Below are 12,620 nucleotides of genomic sequence, written 5' to 3'. Positions count from 1 at the left end.
GGAGCCCTTCTACTAAGCTGTGCTAAAAAGTGGCTTGCGGTAGCCCCAGCATGAGTCTATCTCATGTGCTGAGACCCCTTTTAGCATGGCAGTAAAATGGCTTCATTTTCCATTTTCCCTGTTAATGGTTATGTACTCATTTACCCATTAATATGTGGCCATTAGAGTGTGACACTGACCGAAACCTATTTTCTAGGCGGTAAAAGCTCACAAGCTAATCCTGCGCTAATTGGTTAGCGTGTGCAAATGTAGCTGTGCTAACTCAGCGCAGTATACGCTTACTCTCTGCCCCCAGTGCTAAAAAATAAATTCTATTTTTTAGTGCGTGGGAAGAGCGCGCCAATCTTGAAACTACTGTAGGATGCCTGAGCATGCCCCACAGTAGTGGTTTTTAACCTGCAGTAAGCATTTGTTAGTGCTTACCACAGCTTAGAATTAGTTGGACCGCTAGATGACCAAGGGGTAAAAGGGGCAATCAGGGAAGACAAAGACATAGTGGACAGATTAAATGAATTCTTCACTTTGGTCTTCACCGAGGAAGATTTGGAAGAGATGCCAGAAGTGGTATTCAAAGTTGACGGGTTGGAGAAACTGAATGAAATCTCTATAAACCTGGAGGATGTAATGGGGCAATTTGACAACTTGAAGAGTAGCTAATCTCCTGGACCGGATGGTATCCATCCCAGACAGAATTGAAAAAGGAACTTGTGGAACTATTGTTAGTAACGTGTAATTTATCTTTAAAATCAAGCGTGGTACCGGAAGATTGGAGGGTGGCCAATGTAATGCCGATTTTTTAAAAAGGTTCCAGAGGAGATCCGGGAAATTATAGACTGGTGAGTCTCACGTTGGTGCCAGGCAAAATGGTAGAGACTATTATAAAGAACAAAATTACAGAGCATATTCAAATGCAAGGATTAATGAGACAAAGCCAACATGGATTTAGTGAAGGGAAATCGTGCCTCACCAATCTATTACATTTCTTTGAAAAGGTGAACAAACAGGTGGCTAAAGGTGAGCCAGTTGATATTGTGTATATGGATTTTCAAAAGGCGTTTGACAAAGTACCTCATGATATACTCCAGAGGAAATTGGAGAGTCATGGGATAGGAGGTAGTGTCCTATTGTGGATTAAAAACTGGTTAAAAGATAGAAAACAGAGAGTAGGGTTAAATGGTCAGTATTCTCAATGGAGAAGGGTAGTTAGTGGGGTTCCCCAGGGATCTTTGCTGAGACCGCTGCTTTTTAACATATTTATAAATGACCTAGAGATGGGAGTAACTAGTGAGGCAATAAAATTTGCTGATGACACAAAGTTATTCAACGTGGTTAAATCACAAGAGGATTGTGAAAAATTACAAGCGGACCTTATGAGACTGGGAGACTGGGCCTCTAAATGGCAGATGACATTTAATGTGAGCAAGTGCAAAGTGATGCATGTGGAAAGAGGAACCTGAATTATAGCTACATAATGCAAGGTTCCACGTTAGGAGTCATCGACCAAGAAAGGCATCTAGGAGTCGTCGTCGATGATACATTGAAACCTTCTGCTCAATGTGCTGCGGCAGCTAAGAAAGCAAATAGAATGTTAGGTATTATTAGGAAAGAAATGGAAAGCAAAAATGAGGACGTTATAATGCCTTTGCCTTTGTATTGCTCCATGGTGCGACCGCACCTCGAATATTGTGTTCAATTCTGGTCACCGCATCTGAAAAAAGAAATAGTGGAATTAGAAAAGGTGCAGAGAAGGGTGACAAAAATAATAAAGGGAATGGGACGACTTCCTTATGAGGAAAGGCTAAAGCGGCTAGGGCTCTTCAGCTTGGAGAAAAGACGGCTAAGCGGTGGTATGATATAGGTCTATAAAATAATGAGTGGAGTGGAACGGGTAGATGTGAATCACTTGTTTACTCCTTCCAAAAATACTAGGACTAGGGGGCACTCAATGAAGCTACAATGTAGTAAATTTAAAACGAATCAGAAAAAATGTTTCTTCACTCAACATGTAATTAAACTCTGGAATTCGTTGCCAGAGAATGTGGTAAAGCAGATTGATTATCTTAGCGGGGTTAAAAAAAGGTTTGGACAGCTTCCTAAAGGAAAAGTCCATATAGCATTATTAAAATGGGCTTGGGGAAAATCCACTGCTTATTTCTGGGATAAGCAGCATAAAATGTTTTGTATTTTTTTGGAATCTTGTCAGGTATTTGTGACCTGGATTGGCCACTGTTGGAAACAGGATGCTGGGCTTGATGGACCTTTGGTTTGTCCCAGTATGGCAATACTTAATGTACTAGTAAAGGGGCCCCAGTAATTGCTGGGCAATCATCTGTCACTTAAAAAGTTTTATTATTTTAATGTTTATGGATAGAGTAGTATTATGATTTTTATTAACATTCCTTTGTATGTTTATCTACAGTTCTTATAGCCCCTGACACAGCCCTTGAAAATGTTAAACATGGCCGTGTTGAGCTTTTAGTTATGTAATTTTAATCCTGTTGTGGTGAATACATTTTGATGTTGGACAATTTTCATTGATCTGCTGTTTTGTTGCCTAAATGTATTTCCAGGCAATAATTTACCAGAAGAGAAAGGCTTTAACTTTCACAGATACTGTTATTGTAGCCAAAGACAGGATAGATCAGACTGGATAAGTGGAGGAGTGGCCTAGTGGTTAGAGTGGTGGACTTGGTCCTGGGGAACTGGGTTCAATTCCCACTGCAGGCACAGGCAGCTCCTTGTGACTCTGAGCAAGTCACTTAACTCTCCATTGCCCCAGGTACAAATAAGTACCTGTATATAATATGTAAGCTGCATTGAACCTGCTATGAGTGGGAAAGTACGGGGTATAAATGTAAGAAAAAAATAAAATATGGTCCTTTCCTGCCTTCATTTTCTCTGTTTCTATGTAAAGACCACTGAACACAGCTCGTTTCTGTGAGATTTGTGGAACATCCTTTGCATTGCTTTAACCACAGAGGGTGGTCACAGAAGAGAAAATGTTCAGATACCAGTAGCCTAGGTGAGTGGCATAACCAGTGCTTTTTTTCTAGCTCTGGGCGGAAAAAATTAAGATGGGAAGATAAGGAAGGTTATTGGACCTGCAGGAGGGAATGGGGTTGAGGAAGAGAAAGGAAGAGGAGAGGAATCTATTCATGAAGGGAAGAGGAAAGAAATGCTGCCCATTAAGAGAAGGTGGAGGGGGAAATGCTGTGTATAAAGGGAAGAGGAAAATGCTGCACATGGAGGGACAAGAAGTGGGAAGAAATGCTGCATATGAAGGAAAGGGAAGAGAGAAGTGGAAATGCTAGACATGGATGAAGGGGAAGGGAGATGGAAAACTAGATATATTTGAGAAGGAGGCAGAAAAATGGAAGAAAGCTGAACATGAACGATCAGTGACAAACATAGACTTAGGGCAGGAAGTGGAGAAGAAAGGAGGTGAGAAAAGAAATAGCAAATGGATAGGAGGCCCTGGAAAGAGTTAATAGCACATAGAGAGGGAAGCAGAACCACAGACAGGGAATGAGATGATTAGAATAATAAAATCACCAGACAACAAAGGTAGGAATTTTCCGCTTAGTGATTGAATTATGTTGGTGTTGAGAATTTACATTTGTCGGTTTTATTTTTCACTGTACACGATGACATGCATTTATTTCTATTCTGGTGTTGCATGACATGCAGAGTCTGGTACGTCTGGTTTCAGTTTTTGTCTGCATGTTTTTTGTGGTCCCCTATTTTGTATCAGGTGAGAGTCATGTTCTGTATCTGTGACTGAGGTGAAGGATTCTGCTAGCATGTAGTGAATGCATAGAAATCTGTAACAGTCTGTCTTGTTCCAGTTTCCCAGTAGCAGGTATATTGGTGCTCTAGAGCTCAGTGTAATATTTATAGCACTGTCTTTTCATAGGTGGGTTAGGGCTATCATGGTTTTGCAAGTTTCCTATATAAATGTTTAGTGTCTTTCTATATGGTTTTATGCTATTTTCAAAGTGTCTGACATGTTTGAAAAATAAAAACGCTCAGAACTAGTGGTCTCCACATCCTGTAAAGTCACCATACCAAAAAGGAGAAAAAAAACCTCATCTTATCTGAAGAAAGAAACCAAGCACTGTTCTGGAAGGGCACACTAAGTGGCATAGCACATAGATGCAAGGAGGCTGTGGCTTCAATGCAAGACTCAGAGGCCAATGGCTGCCCCCTGGAGACCTCTCATTGTCTTTCTGGGTTTCTTTTTTCTGCTACTCTCTGCCTCTCTACCCCAGTTCTGGACAGAAAGGAGAACGTGGAGGGGGAAAGAGCTGCATGCTTGAAGGACAAGGTATTTCTTAGTAGACAAAAGAGAATGCATTTGGAAATGCTCACAGCCTTGAGGATACCCCCAATGAAGTTTGAAGGTGGGCTGGTGAGGATGGAGGTCATTGATACACACTGGTCAGCAATGTCATGGCCCCAGATGGGATCATATTTGGTGGCTGTCCTTCGGCTCATTAGAATATAAAGCTTAAAAATGAATGAAGATCACTCCATATAGTAACGTGAAAGAGGGTGGGGGCTGGAGCCTGGATAAAGTGGAACCACACTGCAGGTTTAAGGTAAATAGCAAATAATATTTTATTTAAATGTGCCATTTCACAGGTAAGGAAGAAAATAACAGAAGCTAGTCCTTAGTTTTAAGAATGTCCTCCTGTGGCTTCCTCTTGCTGGTCTACAGTGTGCACTACTGTCTTTCAGCATGGCAGCACATGCCGCTTGACTCTGGTCCGAATCCCCAGAATTACCAATACAATCTTTAGCAAATAACACAGGCCAGCCTGCATCCAGCCAGGTCAACGATACAAGTCTGCAAGGTTCCAAGTTGAATTTGGTCTACCTACCTGTCATGGTTGCAGTTCACACATATTTGATCGAGGCATGTGGCGTAGCCAGACCTATCATTTTGGGTGGGCTCACAGTTAGGATGGGTGGGCCTCCTAAAGCTACCCCCCCTTTGTCCTGCATCTCTCTCCCTTTTCTCCAACCCTGGATCCAGTATTATCCCCCTGCCCATGGCCTGGCAGCCCTGCAGGTGTACCTCAGCATTTGCTCTGGCATGGCAGCAACACGCCTTCATTGTCTGCACCACCGCCAGGATCCTGCATCTATCTCCCTATGTCTCATCAGCAGCGGACCAGCGGTAGCGATTCATGCTGCCTCCTGCTTCGTTCTAACCCAGAAGCGTCTCCTCTGCCATACGCCCGTGTCCTGCCCCAGCAGAAACAGGAAGTTGTAATAATGGGGGCGGGACGCGGCAGAGGAGATGCTTCTGGGTTAGAAGCAGGAGGCAGCATGAATCGCTACCGCTGGTCCGCTGCTGCTGAGACAGAGGGAGGTAGATGCAGGATCGTGGCGGCGGTAGGCAGCGTCTGGGAAGCAGATGCAGGATCGGAGCTCAGCCTGCTCCCTCCGCTGCCATTCTGACGAAGGTGCTTCACTGCTGGGTGGGCCTGAACCCAAACTGGGTGGGCCTAGGCCCACCCATGGCTACGCCCCTGATGCAGTTGGGCATTGCTGCTTCTCTCTGGGTCTCCTTAACCTAGCTGTGCCCTGAGCTTTTATACTTCCTGGACCACACCCTTCTTACCATCCCTCCCATGCCACTTTCCCCCTGGGTGGGTCTGGGAGTTTTAATACGGTTTTGCCACTGTGAAGGAGTGTCCTTAAGAGGGGGTGATAGCATCCTATAGACTCCCTCACACTCCTGTTGTTCGCTGCCTGTTCCTTCACTTGTCACATTTTAGAATCCTGTGTGCTTATCTCAAGAAACTGTCTGATCATAATGTTGGTATAATGTCTTTATTCCTCATCTGCTGTGCTTACGCTTCACTGCTGTAACTAGTTGTCAACACCTTGGTGGTAAAGCATACCATACATGCTTGTAATGAATTCTGTTGCTGTTCTTCCTCCACCTTTTCCACTGAAAATGTGTTCTATGCATCCTCCACCCTTTCTATGAAGTAATATTTTCTAATGTCTCTCCTAAGTCTAATCTTCAAGGCTATCGTATAATGACTACTTCTTGAATTGAGTTCCACCTTCCTCACCGGAAGGCCTTTTCATGCATCCACTGCATTATCTGTGAAAAAGGCATGAGACAAGCACAGAACTCTAAAATGAGGGAGAGAGAGAGAGAGAGAGATCAAGCAGGGAAAATAGACAAGACTTAATCATGAAGGTCTTTAACCTGCTCTCATATTCTCCGTTTCCAAAACTGCTAGAAAGACTTTCACATTACCGTTTGCAAAACCCTTGAGTGTCCCACAGGTAAATCCATTACTCTAAACAACTGCCCACAGCTCACCGTAGATTAGCCACACAAATCTGCAGCTGCCTTCCCTGTACAATTCCAGCCTTCTGTAAGAATAAAAATAAAAGAAATTAAATTAAAAAGAGAGAAAAAAAAATATCAAATAAATCCAAAAGCATTGTCAATGGAGAGTATCAACTATTTAAGCAAGCAGTCGGTTTTGGTAATGCAGCTAATAAGAAAAAAAATCTGTTTCTCATCTCTGTTGCCACTTCTAAGTCTCCCCAGGGAGACCAGAAAGGCTTTTACAACAGTAAAAATGACTATAAAAATGATGTCTAATTAATGTTAATTGCATGAGGTCCAAGTATACTGGACGTGTTTAGCAGAACAATCAGTCTCCCAGTGTCTCTCTCTACATCTGTTTCTGTACCTTAAGGGTGTAAGCCTTCTCTCCTCTTCCCATGGTTCACTTTCCATGGCAGAAGGAATTTTTGTCCCTTGCAAGGTCCAGGCTGGAAAGAGAACCACAGGCACGTTGCAGTGTGCCAACACTGGGGCCTGAGGTGGGGTGGGGAAGGAAAACAAATATCAGAACTTCTTGAGCAAAACCTGACTTGGGATCAAAAATCCAGAATGACTTAAATCTCTCCCCACTAAGATTAATGCAAACCTTCTTTTTTCTGGTGAATGTGTATGTGTATTACAGGCAGAAAGTATAGTATGAAGTGCTTCCCTTTGCTCATTATTTAGTTTTTCTCCCATTTGTTCAGCTTTCTGCTTTTCATCTCCAACATTGAAGGCAAGTTTAGGATCTTCTATTCTGTGGATGACTGTTGATAAAACCAAAGTGTTAAGTTTTTTGCCATGTGTAGTCAGAACGGCTTGGATTTTCTGAAGGCACAATTGTTCACAAATCGAGCAATCACCTTTGCAACCATGGATGTGTTGAAAATCTTGTGTCGTATTAAGTATGTATTTTTGGAAAATTTGGAAAGCATTTGATGGTATGGCAAAAACACAAATGTATGCAAAAAGGTGTCTGATTTGCTGTGGCATGCTGCATGTGAGTGCATCGTCTAAGGTGTTCTCCCACAAAGCTTCATCGTCAATAAGCCCCATTTTCTTGTCTGCATCTTGAAATGTATTATAAAGAACACATGCAACTGTTTTTAAGTCTTTAAAGGACTTAGCCCCTGGTTTGTGTAGTAGAATTAGCCTTAAACAGTAACGCTCAGGGTCTGCTGAAAAATTAACTGTATACATTCTCCCAATTGTTTTGTCATGTCCTGCTTTTCTGCGTTTCCACTTTCATTCTCTTTTGTCGAAAGTATAGTACATAGAAATATCTACATACAAAATGGTCTTTGGAGGATTGCCTTCTGCATTGAGTTTAAACCACACTGTTAAAGTGGTGTTCCTGGTTCTGGCTCTTTGTACTGCAGCCTCAAATTCATTAGGGTGAAAAACAATGCTTTGTTGATCTGGTAAGTGTACTTCCAATCTCTGGATAGTATGTGATTGGTGATGCATTTCAAAACCATTTAATCTCCACCTCCTCTTGCCCCCCATGCCATCCATATCCTGCAATTCGCCTGTGTGCGAGTGTGTGTGTGTGTGTGAGAGAGAGAGAGAGAGAGAGTGTGTGTGAGAGAGAGAGTGAGTGTGTGAGAGAGAGTGAGTGTGTGAGAGTGAGTGTGTGTGTGTGAGCAAGACAGAGAGTGTGAGTGTGAGAGAGAGAGACAGAATGTGTGTGTGTGAGAGAGAAAGAGACAGAGTGTGTGTGTGTGGGAGAGAGAGACAGTGTGTGTATGTGGGTGTGTGTGTGAGAGAGAGAGAGAGAGAGAGAGAGAGTGTGTGTGTGTGTGTGAGCAAGACAGTGTGTGTGTATGAGAGAGAGACAGAGAGAGTGTGTGTGTGAGAGAGAGACAGAGTGTGTGTGTGGGAGAGAGAGAAAAAGACAGAGTGTGTGTATGTGTGTCAGAGCGAGAGTGAGTGTGTGTGTGTGAGAGAGAGAGAGACTGAGTATGAGAGTGTGAGAGAAAGTGTGTGTGAGAGAGAGACAGAGAGTGTGTGTGTGTGTGTGTGTGTATGTGTGTGAGAGACAGAGAGAGAGTGTGTGTGTGACAGAGAGAGAGATTGTGTGTGAGAAAGAGACAATGTGTTAGAGAGTGTTTGCGAGAGTGTGTGTGAGAGATAGAGACAGAGTGTGTGAGAGAGAGAGAGAGAGAGAAAGAGAGTGTGTGAGTGTGTGTGTTATTGAGAGAGTGTGTGTGTGAGAGACAGACTTTGTGTGAGTGTGTGAGAGACAGACAGACAGACTCTGTGTATGTGTTTGTGAGAGAGAGCGAGAGAGAGTGTGTGCCAGTGATTGCACTGTCTGTGTGTATTGTATCCTTTTCTTTTTTAGATATTATCCTGTTTTTTCTGTTATATATAAATTTATGTGCTGTGTCGTCCGCTGGGTACCTTGCGGTTCCGTGTCTGCCTAACATCAGCTCAGCTTGCCTCCAGCTTTCCCTTCCCTCTCACTGTTCCGCCCTCTGATGTCATAACGTCTTTTTGCGAGTGCGGGACAGTGAGGGGGAATGTAGCGTTGTAGGCTGCTGTCCAGGCCCGCCAAGAGACTGGGCTAGGCCCGGGGCAAGGCCGCCCCCGGGGCCCCGCCCTTGCTGCCCCGTCCCCCAAAGTCGCCACCACTGTTCCCCCCCTCCACCCCCCCGGAGGTCGCCACTGCTCCCCCCGAGGTATCCGCCGCCTCTCCCCCCTCCACCCCTCCCCAAGGTCACCGCCGCCGCTCCCCCCCTCCGTCCACCACCGGGCCGGGCCCCCTGCATTGAAATCACAGTCTTACCTCTGTGAAAGCAGCGCTGCAGGCAGCAGAACGCCTCCCTTCGGCCCTCCTTCCCTCCTTGTGTCCCGCCCTCGCGGAAGTTACATCAGATGAGGGCGGGACACAGGGAGGGAAGGAGGCCCGAAGAGAGGTGTTCTGCTGCCTGCAACACTGCTTTCACGAAGGTGAGACTGCGATTCAATGCAGGGGGCAGACGGTCGATGACAGAGGGCAGGTGGGACTGCGGCGCCAGGCCCCCCTTGGAGGCCCGGGCCAGGGGAATTTTGTCCCCCCTGTCCCCCCTCTCAGCGGCTATGCTGCTGTCCTTCGCCTCTCAGTCTTGCGCTATTGCTTACTGCGTTCGCCCGCTTCCCGCCACCCTGCTGCCTAAATTGTACCTCGGGGTTCCATCGCTGTCTGCCTGTCTGTTTTCATAACATCCCCTAACGTCAGTTCAGCTTGCCTCCAGCGTTCCCTTCCCTCTCACTGTTCTGCCCTCTGACGTCATTACGTTTTAATGCGAGGGTGGGGTAGTGAGGGGGAACGGAACGCTGGAGGCTGGCTGACGTCATCTGATGTTACGAACCCAGGCAGCCAGACAGCGATGGAACGTTGGAGGTGCAAATTATTATATAGGACTAGTGTAACCTGGAATAACTATCCAGCTTATAATCGAAAGTGATCGCCGGCCATTTCCCGACATAAATCGGGAGATGGCCGGCAATCTCAGAAAAGCGGCGAAATCGGTATAATCGAAAGCTGTGTTTTTGACAGCATCGCCGCTTTCCCGTCGCCTCGCCGGCGAAAGTTTAAAGGGGCGTGTCACTGGCTAAGCGAAGGCGGGACATGGGCAGGCGTGGGCGTGGCTACCAGATGGCCGGCTTTCGCCGATAATGGAAAAAAAACCCCCGCCGATAAGCAGTATTTCGCCGGGTTTACTTGGTCCTTTATTTTCACGACCAAGCCTCAAAAAGGTGCCCCAACTGACCAGATGACCACCGGAGGGAATGGGGGATGACCTCCCCATACTCCCCCAGTGGTCAACAACCCCCTCCCACACTAAAAAAATAAAATTAAAAACCTTTTTTGCCAGCCTGTATGCCAGCCTCAAATGATGTACCCACCTCCATGACAGCAGAATGTGTTCTATCCTCCGACAGCCTTTCCTTCGTTGTGATGTGGCTCTTGGGTGAGTGTGACACCTTTTCTGTTAGGTGCACTGCAGAGTCACATCAGCAATGCATTGTGGTGGGTGTAGGGTAGTGGGCTGTACTCCCATGGTGCTTTTCCCCCTGCTAACTGGGTCAGAGTGTGCCCTGTTTTACTTCCGTTAGTCCACAAGGTAGTGGCCATGTTTGTAAGCCACTTTTAGATCCCTTTCATGTGTTTGCCACGTTAGAGAACTTAGTTATTACCTTGAATGTGGCTGAAAGAGGGCATTGTACAGCATTCTGCCAGCTCTGACCTACTGCTAATCTCAGTACCAGGAAGACTCTTTGCCAGTGAGGCACAACCTCTGATCTGCAGTTAACTGTGAGTAAACGTGCTTATTCAAATAAAGGATGTTTTCAGCGACATTAGTCTTCAGGTGTCAACTGCTGTGCAAAGCTTATACAGCAGGAACAAGTCCTGTCCCTGGAGCACTTTTAGTGGGTACCACAGTGCACTTCAGCCAGGTGGACCCAGGCCCATCCCCCCCACCTGTAACACTTGTGCTGGTAATGGAAGCCCTCCAAAACCCATTGTACCCACATGTCTAGGGTGGCCAGTTGGTGTCCTGGCATGTCAGGGGGACCAGGGCGCTACAAATGCTGGCTCCTCCCACGACCAAATGGCTTGGATTTCGCCGGGTTGGAGATCGCCAGTATTTTTTTCCATTATCGCTGAAAAACAAAACCGGCCATCTCAAACCCGGTGAAATCCAAGCCATTTGGCCGGGCTAAACCGTATTATTGAAAAAAAAATGGCCGGCCATCTTTTTCGATAATACGGTTCCGGCCAGCTGTAGCGCCGCCGCCACAATAGATCGCCGGTGACCTATTTGGCTGGCGACGGTCGATTATGCCCCTCCACGGCACCTAACTGTGGCAAGGTCACAAATAAATTACAGTATTCTGGAAGGTTGATCCCTAGCAGAAGTACCTACGAGAATACCTCTAGAGGTCACAACCACCTTTTTGCACCTGGAGCCAGCATGGTCAGGAGTGATTAGGATTCACTGCTGCCTGGCCTAACCCCTTGACCACCAGGGATGCTAAGGTAGGCCTGGGGGGCTACTGACACATAGGAGAGGGACTTATCTTGAGGGAGGCATCTGGGAGGGCTACTGATCTTGTTTGGGAGGGTCTGAATGACTCTGATCTTGTGAGGGTTTGGGAGGAGGACTGATCTTGTCAGGGGGGGTCAGGAGGAGGAAATCTTGTTGGGAGATTGGAAGGGGAACTGATATTGTTGGGGAGTCCAGGGCTGGACCAATCTTGTTGGGGGTGTTGGGAGGGGAAAACAGAGACAGACTGAGGCCACTACTATGAATTTATGTGGGTTCCAGTCGATATTCAGTGTCGGAACCTGTATAACTAAGTGACCAAAGTTAGGACAGCAGGTTTTTGTGCCACCCTATCTGGTCATTTAGCTATGTGGGTATTGGCATTAGATACTGCCGTTACCCGCATAACTCCCAGCTTCATCCTGACTATGCTCTGGGCCGCCCCTCCATTGCCTGGTTTGGGGATGGCTGGTTAGAGTCGATATTCAGCAGCACAGCCCAGTTAAGTATCACTGAATACTCACGGCTGGCCCGCTCACCATAGTTTAAACTGGTAGAAGCCTCTCTGCCTGGTTAAAACCTTTTAAATATCAGGCCCTATACATTTAGTTTAGACTTGCCAAATAGCAGATCTACTAAATAGACAACATCAGCCCATTCACTGCAGTATCCATATAGTCAATGCAGCTGCCTATACGAATAACGGTGTTGAACATATAAACGATGGTGCTGGCATTTATCCTAAGCTGTAAATATACCCCATGTGCGTGGCTTATGGTGCAAGGGAGGAACAAAAATCAAAGTTGACTCATTATGTTACAAACCCTTGAGGCAGCCATGTTGGTGCTGGTTTATACCATTTTGGTAGCTCTTCTCTGGACTTCTACAGATGGTGTGGTTGGGAAATGGTGAGGGCAAGCAAACTAATTTCCCAGGATGGAGGCCTCTGAAAATGAGAAGGCCTGTATCCTAGGAACTGTACTGCCATTGCCTATTGTTTCTGAGCTGCTTGACATGGCTTTAGCCCACTTCTGGGCCCCAAATTAAAAAAAAAAAAGTTTAGGGGCCTTTTACAAAGGGGAGTTAGGCTCTATGTGTGACAGCACACGCCAAAATGAGACTACCGCACCCCCTGGTGGTAATTTCAGATTTGCCATGCGCCCATAGCACCTGGGTGATTTATTTATTTTCTCCCACATGCGGCCTTTCCAGCTATAATTGGCAGTTGGCGT

Source organism: Microcaecilia unicolor, chromosome 3 (genome assembly GCF_901765095.1).
Source record: "Microcaecilia unicolor chromosome 3, aMicUni1.1, whole genome shotgun sequence".
NCBI classification, from domain to species: Eukaryota; Metazoa; Chordata; class Amphibia; order Gymnophiona; family Siphonopidae; genus Microcaecilia; species Microcaecilia unicolor.
This window is presented reverse-complemented; position numbering follows the sequence as displayed.